A 15,821-nucleotide genomic window follows, 5' to 3' on the forward strand; every position below is an offset into this window, starting at 1 on the left:
TCCAGTTATTTTCCTTTTTGACTTTTCTGTGGGAGATTTGTAAAAGTGGCTATTTCAGAGGAAATTGAAAATTAACCGCATTGCAGTAGGTCTGGGTCACATGTAGGGCAAACCAGGTAAGGATGGCAGATTTCCTTCCCTAAAGGGCATTAGTGAACCAGATTTGATTTTACAGCAGTTGATAGTCTTACTGTCACCATTATGGAGACAAGCTTTCAATTCCAGATGTATTAACTCATTAAAGATTATTAATTAGTTGAATTTAAATTAAACAAGATACTATGGTGCGATTGGAACTCATGTCATCAACCCATTAGGCTAATCGTCTGGATGACTACTCCAGGGACATTACAAGATGCAGATTGCCAAGTGTCAGGCAATGACCATCCCCAATAAAAGAGAATCTAACCATCTGATTCCTAATCAAAAATACAATTAGCCCTGTGCAGTTATTACTGGGCAGCGAATGAGTCTATGATTCGGAAGTGGGTAATGGAGGGAGAGGGGGCGGCGTGGAAAAGGTTAGAGGCGGCGTCCTGTATAGGTACTAGCTTGGGGGCACTGGTGACGGCACCGTTGCCGCTTCCGCCGACGCGGAATACCACAAGCCCGGTGGTGGCGGCGACATTGAGGATCTGGGGGCAGTGGAGACAGCATAGGGGGGAGGTAGAGGCCTCAGTCTGGGCTCCGATACGGGACAACCATAGGTTAGTTCCAGGTAGGATAGATGGTGGGTTCCTAAGCTGGCACCAGGCGGGAATTAAAAGGATGGGGGATTTATTCATCGACGGGACTTTTGCCAGTCTGAGGGCGCTGGAGGAGAAATTTGGGTTACCTCCGGGAAATGCCTTTAGGTATATGCAGGTTTGTGTGTTTGTGAGGAGGCAGGTGGGTCAGGGAAGGTAAGATATTGGAGATATACCAGGAGCTGCAGGAGGCGGAGGAAGCCTCGGTGGAGGAGCTGAAGGGCAAGTGGTAGGAGGAGCTGGGTGAGGAGCTGGATGAGGGCCTGTGGGCTGACGCCCTGGGCAGGGTCAATTCCTCCTCATCTTGCACCAGGCTCAGCCTGATCCAGTTTAAAGTGGTGCACAGGGCGCATATGACAGGGGTGAGGATGAGTAAGTTTTTTGGTGTGTGAGGTGTTCGGGGAGTCCAGCAAACCACGCCCATATGTTTTGGACATGCCCGGCGCTTGCGGGGTTTTGGAGGGGCTTTGCAAAGGCTATGTCCAAGGTCTTGGATACTCAGGTAAAACCGAGCTGAGGGATAGCAATATTTGGGGTATTGGACGATCCGGGAATGCAGGAGTCGAAAGAGGCCAGAGTTCTGGCCTTTGCCTCCTTGGTAGCCCGGAGAAGGCTCTTGTTAATGTGGAGGGACGTGAAGCCCCCTAGCGTAGAGGCTTGGGTCAACGACATGGCGTGGTTTCTTAGGTTGGAGAAGATAAAGTTTGCCTTGCGAGGGTCTTTGCAGGGGTTCTCCAGGCTGTGGCAACCGTTCCTTGACTTTCTCGCGGATCGTTAGGTGGAGATCAATAGCAGCAGCAACCGGGGGGGGGGAGGGGGCGCGGGCTGATTTATTTTTCGTTTTGTAAGGGGCGTGCGTGCCCCATTTTGCTTTGAGATGGGTGTTAAATTGTCAATCGTTTAGAGGGTTAAATTGTTTTGTTTTGTTGGCATATTGCCCTGTTTTCTTTGTACTATTTTTCTTTTTGGAGTCTTTTGTAAAAATTATTGAAAAACCTTGAATAAAAACTTTTTTTTTTAAAATACAATTAGCCACTTCTGGATTCTCAACTAGCCACATGTGCCTGTGCCTGTGTCTGTGTATTTACATTGTGTATGTCCTGTGGTATTTCATGTTTGGAATGCTCTGTCTGGACTGTATGCAGAACAATACTTTTCACTGTACCTCAGTACATGTGACAATAAATCAAATCAAAATCAAATCCTAATCCAAATGTGGCAAATGTCTGAAATAGCACTGATCTAGGATCTAGGTTATTGTCAGCAGTATAATCACAGAAAAATTAAATTGAGAAAAAGAAAAAAAACATTTGGCTACGATTGACAGGTGCTGACCACGTCAAAAGCAGTTAGGTTATTTCTGCTGAGAAAAAGAGGGAGTGAAAGTGCTTAACTCCTAGATGTTTATAAACATTGTGGTTAAATTCAAAGCAGGCTACTTGAGATGCATTCAAGTGTGAAGGGAAATTAAAATGAACAATCAAGATATCTGACTGGAAGCTGTCAAGTACTGCTCTTTAGCTTCCAGGCACAGGTGACTGATGGGCAGGTGGGGAGGGAAATTCTCTCTTATGGGGGCTTTCTGTTATGGGGAATCTTGGATATCGGTGGGCCTCTGATGGAGGGATCTCTGATATGGGATGTTGTCTATTATGAGGGGTCTCAGATATGGGGGATTCTCTGGTGGGGGGTCTCTGGTAGGAAGTGTGTCATAGGATTCTCTGGTGGGGGCCTCTGGTGGAGGGGTCTGGTGATAGGGTCTGATGTAGGGGGTGGGGTGAACAGGATTTGCATTGTGGTGGGAACCTCCGATGTACATTGGGGGCACCTAACTTAAATACTTACCCCATTGGCCCATCGCAAGGTCCACCGCATCGGGGCCATGGTGGCTAATACTTGTACCAATCCACACCTACGTGAATCCCGGCCCGGAGGGCCACAACATCACAGAGGCATGGAGAATCTGGTGTCAAAAGGCTGCAGATGAGTCATTTGATCAATTTGTATCCTCCCGCGGCTACAGGGTGCAAACCTCGTGCCACTGCCAGGGAGAGACCAGAGCATTGGAAACAGATCGGATCCCATTTTCTGCCTGCCACAGGATTCTCCGCCACATCGGGAATGCCGTTACCGATGGCGATAGAGAATACAGCCTATTATGTCAAATAGATATGAACTATCAAATCTGCACATTTTCCATTTTCCATTTTTTTTCTTATTTCATTAAAAATATATATTCTTTCAAATACAAATATTTCCCACAAAAAAGATTAACACATTGCGTTGGATTTTGCCACTGAGGCAGAGGAGGGTTTGGAGGTGGGCGTGGTGGCAGTTTTACACTACCAGCTGGCGTGCCAGCCTGTCACCATGTTCCTGTCACTGGCCTATTTTCAGGAAGACAGTATTTTGGGGAGTGATGAATACTCGCCCACCAGCGACAGGTAGCCAATTTTGCAAATTAAAGTGCCAATTGAGGGTACTCGTCACAGCATCTGGATTTTCAGCTCGATGTGGCTACAGCCTGTAGAGGTAATGATTCTGGCCTCCTGTTAACAGGTCCGGGGGCCAGAGACGCTTCCCACAAAATAGCCCAAAGTGGATCTGCTGGACTGCAAGGACAAAAGCTGCTGTCGACGTCCATTCCACGGATGGGGTGGGGGGGAATGTGGCGGGGGTGGGGGGGGAGGTTTGCATGTCAACTCACTGGATCACTGCAGAACAAGGTAGCATGCAAGTTCTGCTGCAGAGAACTCAGATAAGGGCCGTCGATGTGCTGCCATACAGAACAGTGCTGATAATTGTAAGGGCCCTTCCTATTTATTCCCTTATTTCCCCCTTCTTTTATTTTGCCATCATCATTTTGATCCATGGATCATCAATGGACATGTGAATTTAAGTCAAACAGCAGAAAGAAGTGAAGAATTTAGAAGTTACAGGAGAGAACACTCTGCTAGTTTTGAACAGGAAACCTCGGACTTTTTGGCACCAGAGATAGAGACGGGGTGGGACTCTGTTTGATTGATTGGCTGGTGGTCAAGGAATTGGTCAGAAGACCGTGCTATGCCCGGTAACAGGTGGTGATTGGGTCCTATCCCAGTGAGTTGATTCTCAGAGAGCTCAGTGAGCAGTTGAGTCCTTGACACACAGAGATAAGGAACTTTTCACTCTCACTCCTCTGTGTTTTCTCCATGAAAGCTGTAGACCTGCTGTCTTTCTGAAACTGCAGAGACCTGAATGAATCTACAATGAAAACCTTGAACTGAAAGAAAAGTTTGAAGAGGAGAAAGGTGCTGGAAACAATTACCTGAAACAAAGACTCGTTTTACTTTTAACTGTTGGTTAATTCACTTATGTTGCGTCTCTGGGTCAAGTGAGGCTGGAATTGATCGCACAATAGCCCAGTGTGTCGTAACAGCTAGAACCATGGGCAGCACGGTAGCACAATGGTTAGCACAGTTGCTTCACTGCTCCAGGATCCCAGATGCAATTCCCAGCTTGGGTCACTGTCTGTGTGGAATCTGCACGTTCTCTCCGTGACTGCGTGGGTTTCCTCCGGGTGCTCTGATTTCCTCCCACAGTCCAAATGTGTGCAGGTTATGTGGATTGGCCATGCTAAATTGCCCTTAGTGTTAGTGTCCAAAAAGGTTGGGTGGGGTTACTGGGTTATGGGTGTGGGCTTAAGTGGAGTGCCAGGGCAGCACGGTGGCGCAGTGGGTAGCTCTGCAGCCTCACTGCGCTGAGGTCCCAGGTTCGATCCTGGCTCTGGGTCACTGTCCGTGTGGAGTTTGCATATTCTCCCCGTGTTAGCGTGGGTTTGGCCCCCAGAACCGAAAGATGTGCAGGGTAGGTGGATTGGCCACGCTAAATTGCCCCTTAATTGGAAAAAATGAATTGGATACTCTAAATTTATTTTTTTTAAATAAAAAAATTAAAATTAAGTGGGGTGCTATTTCCGGGGGCCGGTGCAGACTCAATGGGCCGAATGGCCTCCTTCTGCACTGTAAATTATATGATATGATATGGTGGTTGAATTAACTGTCTTGTCATGAATGTGGCTGGCTCCAACTTGGCAGAGGATACCATGCAGAGTTTCCTTTCTCTGCAGTCTCTGCTCCATCTTCCTGTTGTGTTGCTGACCTAGAGGCACTGCAACCGTAGTCTCCATACCTGTTGCAGCCTTTGTGGAGACACGTCACCAAATCCTCCGTCCTCTCCGTGAGGATGCAGCAACATTCCTAATTCTAAATTCTGCAAGTTGGGTGCATGGCCCTTTAAATAAAACTAATGCTAGGCCTCTTCCAGCAGAACACTTATTCTTTGGCAATTGGCAAGTGAATAGGGACAAATGTGAAAGTTGTGCATTATATCAGCCAGTAGGGCACAGTGATATGTTAGCACCAAGTCAGATGTTTTCAGTGCTTGTCCACGACTTCTGCGTGAGTGACCTTTTCAGCTTGGAACACCATAAGGGCCACACCAGACCATCTGGAGGCTCCAGCAGCACCATGGATCCAAATTTTGAACCCTGTGATTATAATAACCTCATATATCTAGGAGTAGTAAGTGCATATCAATTTGCTATTTATTCCATGAGCTTTATTCACAAGTCTGCCATTTGAAATGTATGTATCAGATACATATAAGCTCAGTAATGATAACTCAGTCATACAAAGTAAAGTTTAATAATCACCACCAGCATACAGTGGTCCAGAATTAAATGCTGCAAACTTGTGCAAAAATAGACTGTTAATAATCTGGTGAATTCCAAGTGCTCTTTCATGTGGGTGCAAGATGTACTGCACACCTCCTTCTCTTAAACCAGTGCTATTTATGAAATTTGGCTCTTTTCCACACATTAGGGAAGTTCCTTGACTAATATGAGATCTTTAATTTATATTATCATGACCTCTGAGGCCTCGAATACAATCATGAACCATCCTTAAAGATCATCCCAAATTTTCCAAATTTACTCACTATGTTAAAGGAATCCCAAATTTTCAAGTTGTCATGTCACTCATTTCAGTGAAGCAGATCTAACATAATCTCTCAGTTTTAGCCATTGCATTGCCTGGACTGCAGAGCAGAACTTGTTGATGTTTAGAAAATCTCACAATTCCTAATGAGGCAATGTGATGTTGTACGATGTATGTAACAGATGGCTACCCACTGTTAGAGGTCATTTTAGTTCCTAAATGTATTGCAGAATTCTAGCCAGAATTGTCGTCCACACATTCCTTCAAGTCACAATGGATAAACAGCTGGTATTGCTCCAGTAACATAAACAAACAGGACTTCTTTGAGCAATAATTCTTTTAATTGCTGAAAAAGGCATGCTGTTGAAACTTTTTGACTTGCACTCATCAGAAGAGATGAAAGAATAGCAAATTTCTGCCTGATCATGTACTCTCAGAAAGCAAGGAGTCGTCCTCCGTCGTGACTTCAATTTTGGTTTTTACACATTCCAAAGTTGGGAGGAGGCATTTGTGCAGTTTGAACTCCTCTATTCTGAGCTATCTTGCCACAAACCCAGATCTAGTGAAAACACTGAATCCTTGAAAGCCTGCCCCACTGACCCAGCATTTATGGGATACCCAATAACTTGTCCGGATTTCGCATGCAGAATAAATGTCTGCTAAACCAGGCATACATATTTGCAAGCTGGACAAAGGGACTGGAAAAATCAGGCTGGATTCTCAGTTTGGGAGACTACCTTCTCCCGCCAGAGCTGAATTGTATCAGTTTTACCATCCCATTGGGGTCATAAAGCAGGATGCAATTCCATATTCCTTGCCACGCAAATATATGCATTACGTGTGTGGGGAAATATTAAATTGAAGTTTTGAAAATATTGTAACTGTGTGAAAGTCAAATAAAGAATTAGTTGGGTAGATGAAACACAAGCTTGTATTGTTCTGAGTCAAGGTCAGATTATAAGTTGCAGCTTGGTGATGATAAAAGTGAAAGGTTACACCAGCCTTTCAGGATCCAGACTGCAAATGTCCACAGCCAGTAAGTTAGATACCAGTGTGATTGCTGGTATGGAGCACCATTCATAAGTCACAATTCAAAACTTGTAAGCCAATAGGGACAGAGAGGAGGGCGTGCAGGTAAAAAGCTCTTGGTGTATGTTGCTCTCTCTCTCTTTCTTCTCTTTCCATTGTTCTCTTCCTTCTGTCCCGATAGGCTTTTGTTTCTTTTGTTTGTATCTGAACGTCCACGAATCAAGGTTTTGCAATGAACTCAATCTCAAACTACCACCGGACCTCGACTCTTATTAGAAAATAAGAGATCCTACAGCGTGAAAAATGAGGGATTCCCAGGGAATCCCGCTTTCGGTCCACTATCTTGTGCGGGCGGCCTAATAGCGAGATCCCGCAGCCGGCCTCCCCCCGCACCGCAAATTGGACCCTACCCCGCACAGCACAGCAGCCCCCCCCCCCACCCCCGGATTGCCAGGGTGCCCCCCCTATCCCCAAGTACATGGGTGACCCAACCCACCCCCTCACCCCAGGGACCCCTGTAATAGGGAAACAACCTCCACAGGGATCCCTGTAATAGGGAGACACCCCCCACAGGGATCCCTGTAATAGGAAGAACCCCTCAGTGGCCCCTGTAGTAGGGGACCCCCCCCACAGGGACCTCTGTGATAGGGAGACTCCCCACAGGGACCGCTGTAGTAGGGGACCCCCAAAGGGTCCCCTGTGATAGGGAGTCTCCCCACAGGGCTTCTGTAATACGGAGGCCCCCACAGGGAAAGTAAATTGTGATGAGGACATAAGGAGGCTACAAAAGGATAGGTTAATGAGCAGTCAAAGGTCTGGCAAAAGGAGTAAAATGTGCGAAAATGTAAAATGTCCATTTTGGCAGGAAGAATAAAAAGAAGCATATTATCTAAATGGTGACAGATTGCAGAGCTCTGAGGTGCAATGTGAAGGGGGATCTAGATATCCTCGTGTATGAATTGCAAAAGGTTATTATGCAGGTACTGCAAGTAATTAGAAAAGCAAATAGAATGTCATTGTACATTGCGAGGAGAATTGAATACAATAGTAGAGAGGTTATGGTTCAGTTGCACAGGGCAGTAGTGCATAGTATTGATCTCCTTATGTAAAGAAGGATGTAAATGCATTGGAAGCAGTTCAGAGGCTATTTATTAGACTAGTATCTAGAATTGGCGGGCTGTCTTTTGAGGAAAGGTTGGATGGTTAGGCTTCTATCCAATGGAGTTTAGAACAGTAAGAGGCAATTTGATTGAAACATATAAGATTCTGAGGGGTCTTAGCATTATGGATGTGGAAAGGATATGGGAAAACCTAGAACTAAGGGTCACTGTTTAAAAAAAAGGGGTTGCCCATTTATGAGAGATGAGGAGAATTTTCTCTCAGAGGATTGTGAGTCTCTGGAACTCTGTTCCTCAAAAGCGTTGGAAGCAGAGTCTTTGAATATTTTTAAGGCAGAGCTGGAGAGATTCATGATGAGCAAGGGGTTGAAAGGTTATGGGGGTAGGTGGGAATGTGGATTTGAGGGTATAATCCAGTCATCCACAATCTTATTGAATGGCTGAACAGGCTCAATCGGCCGAGTGGTTTACTCATAATCCTAATTCGTATCTTTGTAAATTCACCATTGAAATGGAACAATCTCACAAGCTCCCTTTCATTTACTTTGGGAAGGGGATGGCACTATGGTATTGTCAGTATATTAGTAATCCAATGACCCAGGGTAATGCTCTGGGGACCTGCGTTTGAATCCCACCACGACAGATGGTGAAATTTGAATTCAATTAAAATCTGGAATGAAAAGTCTAATGATGACCACAAAACCATTGCTGACTGTCGTAAAACCCCATCTGGGTCACTAATGTCCTTTAGGGAAGAAATCTGTCATCCTTACCTGGTCTGGCCTACATGAGACTCCGGATCCACAGAAATATAGTTGACTCTTAAAATGTCCTCTGAGCAAAGACAATTAGGGATGAGCAATAAGTACTGGCCTAGCCAGTGATGCCCACGTCCCTTGAATGAATTTTGAAAATCTTGCTAGTTTAGAAATCCATTAATTGGTTCTCTTCTACTGTCTACCTTAAACATATCTTCACTGGTCAATATATGCATTGAGATTCCTTCACCTTCATATGCTACAAGACTGCCTTATCAACAATCACCTAAACAGGACCAGAGCCATTTTCTCACTGTGTTAGCTTGGCACTGGAATATGGTTGACACTGAAATGACCTGCAGGACAATGACTGCCCCGATCGTTGCTTGTTGAGTATCGTGTATACCCTTGAATGGACCTGAGGCCACCACTTTTGGACCAGTCTACCTCAGATTACCCTAGAAGGGTAAAGTATCTCAGTATTTTAGGAACAGGTTAAGCTAGCCATTTCATATTACTACTATGCAACAGCAACACAAGTGATGTTTTCCACTAATAAGATGTTGCTGTCAAGTAAAAAATACATTCTGCCAACAAAAATGAATAATGTAGCATATGAATTTCAATGCTGATGTGATGCCAGGAATGTAGGCCCTTTATACCCCAATGACTGGCGGATGTTATCAAACAGCACATCCCTTCGACCATTCACAGTAGGCAGAATACTAACCATACTCAACCCAACCCGTGCTTGCAAAACTCAGAACATGTCTAATGTTAAGTGTGATTCCACAATTGGGTAGCAGTTGATGATCAATTTCCAATGTGCTAAGAATTACACCAACAACCACTTTAAGATTATCATCTGGGCTCACAATGTAGCTCACGTATACTTGCCAGAAACTATATATGTTCATGTGCAGGAACCCGTCCTTTGCAGGCAAATTGAGCATGTACAGGCATGGTACCTTTTTTAAATAAACAAAAGCATGGGGGACAATAGCTCCTTGGTGCATTCGCCATGGCAATGTCTCAACCAATCACAACTAACTTTCCAACCAATCACCACCCCTACTCACATGCAGTATAAATTGTTGTTCTCTTTGAAATTTTGCATTCTTGAGTCTATCCTAATGCAAGGTGAAAAGCTTTGATAGAGTATCTCTTTTTTTCAGCAATATGCAAGTTCGTGCTACCAAGCAACTATTCTGTTAATGTGTAAAGGGATTAACAAGAAACCTCATAGTAAAGCTATATGCAGGTGCCCATGAACAGATGTGCATGTATGTAAGCAACTAAATCTAAGAAAACTTGTTCACTTGAATTTTTAATGTTATTTTAAATGATAATGTCAACAAACAAGATATACATACAAATCTGAAGTTAGCTAATGCAAACTATATTATGTTATTGTCGTTAGTAAGACTTCAGGCACATCTAACCAAGAGATGAATATATATCAGAAACATATTCACAAATTTCCTGACATTACTTTATTCGGTACAAGGACCTGTTTGGCTACCAATTGCAAATTGTCTGTTCAATGTAGTTATGAGCTTCATCAGAGATAATTTTTTGTACTGACCTTGATATTCAGCAGAGGGATTCTGCAGCTGAATGCGTGTAGAACATTTTGTAATTTGCATTCCATCAGAAGAATGAATGTTCCAGGCAACATTAATATCTTGTTGTGAAGTCTCTGCAGTGGTTCTGTTCATATCTGAGAGGGAGGTCAGAGGGAAATTTATGTGTTTGATTGCTCAAATATTTCACAGTCTGGTCTGGTTTTCTCACATTGATTGCTAAGATTAATCAATAGGTCCATTGCCATTACCTCTGCCACTGAGGTGACAAGTAATGTTTCTTCCCATTTGTTAATCTGTTTGTGAACAATATATCGGAAAAACTGATGAATCGATTTCAACAAAAGCTGGTACACAGATAAGGTATAGCCCAAAGAAGACTTGATTAGGTTTTAGCACAGATGCAGATCCAGAACCCAGAATTTTTTTAAGCATTTGTTAACATTGGGAGATGGGATGAATAGACTTTCATTTTAAGAATGCTGTGGGTTATTAGAATGTTGTTGATCATTTTAGAATATTGTGAATTGTCTTAGTTGCTGTGGTGGAATTTATCACAACTGTCAAAATGCGAGCTGAGTTTTCAGGACAGGTTATTGGATGTTGATTGGCCTGAAGCCTCCTCGATGAGATGGAAGCTCTTAATAAACAGACTTATTTTTTTCAGTTTCGAATTACAGAGCAACAACCAGGCAGAGAAAAGCCTCAAGGAAGAACAGCATAATTGTAAAAATGCGAGTTAACGTAGCATGGCAGAGCTGTGTGTTCTACTGAGGGCACTCTTCACTTGTTGCAGCTACCAGGATGGTGGATGTTGAACGAGATGGACCAGAGTCTTTTGAGGTCTAGCTATTCCTCTATTCCTATGTGGTAATTTTGCAATAATAGGCAGCAATAATAAAACAAAACTAAAACAGTTTAACACTGAACATACGTCATTGACTTAAAGTGTGGGGTCCACTATCCACCAGCCTAATAATATCTCTGATTATGTAGGAACATAATGAAGCAGAATCCTATAGTATAATGTGGCAGATATCCAGGTAGGTATGGCCTGTGGCAGATTTGCAGTGTTTAATTGTTAGGACCTAGTTGGTGTCAAATTATCACAGGCCTATTATAACCAGTACCTTCCAACAAGTGGTCCCAAAGAACAGAAAAGAAGGGCACTTGGATGGGAAATTACACTGAAAGCCAGGGCCCACCTCCCATTAACATCTACATTCGGCAAGCAGGGAAGGGCAACCAGCAATTGTCCCGGAAGAAATAGAGAAGAAAAATTAGGCCACAATAGGAAGGCAACAGTCGGCCCTGCCATCCCATTTTCCCACTCTTATTTACTGTTATTGTGGAGGAAAATACATTCCAAAGAACTTAGAGACATTCTGCAGAGCTGAGCTATTTCCTGCTATACTTTCCCAGCATTCCAAAATAATGTATGGAAATTTAAAGAGAGCTGGGAGAACTTGGGTAATTTAATCATACTGAAAGGTATGACAACAGAATCTTATCACAACAAAACTTCGAACTTGATTCATCTCCAGATCTTTTATTTGGTTTAGATATCTTTGGTTTGGGCTGGTTTAGCACACTGGGCTAAATAGCTGGCTTTTAAACCAGACCAAGGCAGGCCAGCAGCACGGTTCAATTCCCGTACCAGCCTCCCCGAACAGGTGCCGGAATATGGCGACTAGGGGCTTTTCACAGTAACTTCATTTGAAGCCTACTTGTGACAATAAGCGATTTTCATTTCATTTTCATTTCATTTTTCATTAATGAGAGGACCATTTTTATTGTGCAGAGTGGAAGAATACAGGTTTACACCTGCAGTGCTCACTGTAATTGGACCATAGCCAGTAGAGATGAGACAAGCGAAGGAAGGAAGAATCAAACAGCCAACTATCTCTCTTCCCCTCGGGTACCTCACAATGAATCATCCAAAGACAGGAATAGGCAAAGACCTTAGAGCAGGATGTTTGCTCACCCTGTTGGACTGAGAATTGTACATCTGGTACATCTGGAAAGAATTAAAAATACCTTATGATAGGAAGTAATAAAAAGAACAGCTAATTTTATTATTTTTTAGAAAATCTGAATCCGGACCTGGCCCAACTGAACCACCCAGATTCAGGCAACATTAATATTTTAAATCAGGTGCTGACCCCAGTTAGAAGAACTTAGATATAAGTACACGTCGGTAACAGGAAACACATTTTATTGTGAATACACACCAACTTTACAATGTACCTTTAATAATCATTGGCAAATAAGTAGTTGTGGCTCTGTAACGTGGATCATTAGTGACTCTCCTCTTTACAACAAGGTTGCAGTCGTTCTTAGTGCAAAGATTTCTATTCTGATCTGCTGAATCTTCTTCAGTAGAGATATGAAATTGAATTTCCATGTAACACTTTGTAGTTTTCGTCCCATTTACTGAACTGTAGCTCCATGTAGCATTAATTTTGTTAGGTATCTTCAATCCACTGATCCCAGTGATTACACTTCTATCTGTTATAGATATCATTATTTTGGATACTGTATGGAAATAAATGCACATAAGAAATGAGCTCAGGTGAACCAAAAAATGCTCAGAAAATATGCTTAATGGTTGCCAAGGAGAGAAGCACTGAAAGGAAGATTGGAAAGGAAATTCCCCAGATTTGCACCCACTTCACCAACATTACTTTGCCAAAGGTATGTCAGAAACTCCATTTACATAGAAAAACAAGATGCTCCCCACAGCTCTGGTAGAAATGCCAGCAGAGTGGAAACACCTCCACGCAACTTCTCAGCCATCATCATATATGCTACTGGAGAGGCTAAAGTGTCAACAATATTATTGCTGGATATAATTTAATTGGATTGTCATGAGGCACTTGATAAAGTTCCACATGTGACGCTTTTAAAGATAATCAAGCCTAATGGAATTAAGTTCATTCAACAGAAACTGTTTTGGTAATTAAAAAAGCAAAATGTGATAAATAATTGACTAAAGTTCAGTCTATATGATACTATTCAGTAGAGTTTCAAAAAACTCTGCTCCGTTTCCTTTGTTTACATGCTCAAAGTATATTGAATAATATAAAATTTGTTGTTGATACAAAGTTTTGTAGCAAGATGTCTTGTGTAAGGTGGGGCAAATTATATTGTGTACACGATGAGCTGAGTATAAATCAGCTAAACATGTAGAAAAAGACATGGGTGTGATTGTTTATCCTTCATTCCAACTGAAGGGAGAAAGCAGGTATTAGGATAGACCTCAAGGGTATTTAATAATAAGATTAAATTGCTTGTTGCAATCCTCTTCAGATCTCCAACTGTATATATCATATTCCAAAGGACAGTGCATTAAAAACGGTTCAGATGATCTTCAAGCTTATAATTCAATGTTATGAAGAAAGATTAGCAGAAATGAGCTTGTTTTCTTGGGAGGAAGCAACATAACATGGCACAGTGGCACAGTGTTTAATACTGCTGCCTCACAGTCATGGAGTTCCCCAAGTGCCAAGGTGGCAGGCCCCGGCGAGAGGGGTGGCATTGGGGTTTGAGAGGGCTTTGGAGGAGGGGAACCTGAGCAGGGAGGGGGGGGGGGGGGGGAGGGGGGGGGGGGGTGGGGGGGGGGGGAGGGGGGGGCTTGCCTTGCAATGGCCAGGAGATCCATTAAGGAAGGACTCTTTTGCCCACCACCAGTCCATGCAGAGAAACCTGTTGGTTTTCCCATCTGGAACGGACCTCCCATCACCAGGTAAATCCAGGCACCAATGAGATGAGGCCATTGAGTGGACATTGCTTGCCCAGAAAGATCTTAACTGACCCACTGGCTGGCAAGCCATCTGCACCTCCCCTGCCAGTGATAAAATGGTGAGGGCAGGGCCAGTCAGGTAGGCAGCGAGCAGGCGTCCTGCCAGATTTTACATGCACCCTAACAGATCCACTGGTGGGGGATCATATAATCCAACCCAATGTTCATAAATCAGTGTGGCGGCAGAAAGGGACCTTTAATTGTGCATTCATTGTTCACTTAATGTCCTCAATTGGGCCCTGGGTGGGTGACCTACTAATGCCTCCTTGACTACCCATAAGATTGTGGTGGACCAGCCCCTCCATCAGCATAATGCCCCAATTTACGGGTTCAAGCACATGTTTTTTCACCCGAGGCTAACCTGTAAAATGTAGCCCATTAGCTCTGTTTCTCTGTCGATAGGTGCAGTTGCAGTTTGGTTTATATCCATGTATCTCGCTTTTGAGGTAGAATTCACATTAGGACAAAAAGTGCAGTGAAAAGTGTTGGTGGTTAAATAGTCTTTTCTCATCCAATACCTTGCTGTGCCATTACAATGTTGATAAACCATTCAATTTTGAATTGTAACACCATCCAGAATTAGGTTATATCAAGAAGAATTGTGTTAACTGCACAACTTAAATTGGGTTTTAGGTAGTAACCCTTGATCATTACATGGGGTGGAACCTTACCAGAATTTTGCAAAGTGTCAGGCTCTGACAGAAAACTGGCATGTAACTCTCCAGTTGCACAGACTAGTTTTCTCATGGAATCTGGAGCCACAGGAAATAGTGGGCATGGTTTACACTGACACTTTGGCGGGGTGGGGCCTCTTTGAGAGGCTCCAAACAGTGCTTCAGCTGAATGGCCCCCATTCCACATCATGGAGGTCTTGGGGGCTGCTCTTCCCAGCACACCACACAGCAACATCATCCCCACACCCCTCACATGGGACTCCCACTTAGGTCCACCCACTGGCACAGGTTGGCACCGCCCTCAGGGGCTATATTTACATCTGTGCCCTTGGAGGGATCCCCTCGACTGACTCACACCTGGCTCAACCTGTTGTAAATGTCGGCGAGGATGATTGGATTGGATTGGATTGGATTTGTTTATTGTCACATGTACAGAGGTACAGTGAAAAGTATTTTTCTGCGAGCAGCTCAACAGATCATTAAGTACATGAGAAGAAAAGGGAATAAAAGAAAATACATAATAGGGCAACACAACATATACAATGTAACTACATAAGCACTGGCATCGGATGAAGCATACAGGGTGTAGTGTTAATGAAATCAGTCCATAAGAGGGTCATTTAGGAGTCTGGTGACAGTGGGGAAGAAGCTGTTTTTGAGTCTGTTCGTGCGTGTTCTCAGACTTCTGTATCTCCTGCCCGATGGAAGAAGTTGGAAGAGTGAGTAAGCCGGGTGGGAGGGATCTTTGATTATACTGCCCGCTTTCCCAAGGCAGCGGGAGGTGTAGATGGAGTCAATGGATGGGAGGCAGGTTTGTGTGATGGACTGGGCGGTGTTCACGACTCTCTGAAGTTTCTTGCGGTCCTGGGCCGAGCAGTTGCCATACCAGGCTGTGATGCAGCCTGATAGGATGCTTTCTATGGTGCATCTGTAAAAGTTGGTAAGAGTCAATGTGGACATGCCAAATTTCCTTAGTTTCCTGAGGAAGTATAGGCTCTGTTGTGCTTTCTTGGTGGTAGCGTCGACGTGGGTGGACCAGGACAGATATTTGGAGATGTGCACCCCTAGGAATTTAAAACTGCTAACCATCTCCACCTCGGCCCCGTTGATGCTGACAGGGGTGTGTACAGTACTC

General features: G+C 43.8%; 1 long non-coding RNA gene across 1 annotated transcript in view; it reads right to left on the reverse strand.

The window, feature by feature from the left end:
* The window catches only part of LOC140409558 (uncharacterized), a 65,493-nt gene extending 52,974 nt beyond the window's left edge, over window positions 1-12,519 (reverse strand). Inside the window, exons 1-2 of the long non-coding RNA XR_011940396.1 lie at window positions 12,458-12,519; window positions 10,213-10,347 (exon numbers count right to left, since the gene is read on the reverse strand). This is a non-coding gene — a long non-coding RNA (uncharacterized lncRNA). The remainder of the gene's footprint in view (window positions 1-10,212; window positions 10,348-12,457) is intronic.
* Window positions 12,520-15,821: the final 3,302 nt, after the last annotated feature.

The sequence above is a fragment of the Scyliorhinus torazame genome, chromosome 3 (genome assembly GCF_047496885.1).
Source record: "Scyliorhinus torazame isolate Kashiwa2021f chromosome 3, sScyTor2.1, whole genome shotgun sequence".
NCBI classification, from domain to species: domain Eukaryota; kingdom Metazoa; phylum Chordata; class Chondrichthyes; order Carcharhiniformes; family Scyliorhinidae; genus Scyliorhinus; species Scyliorhinus torazame.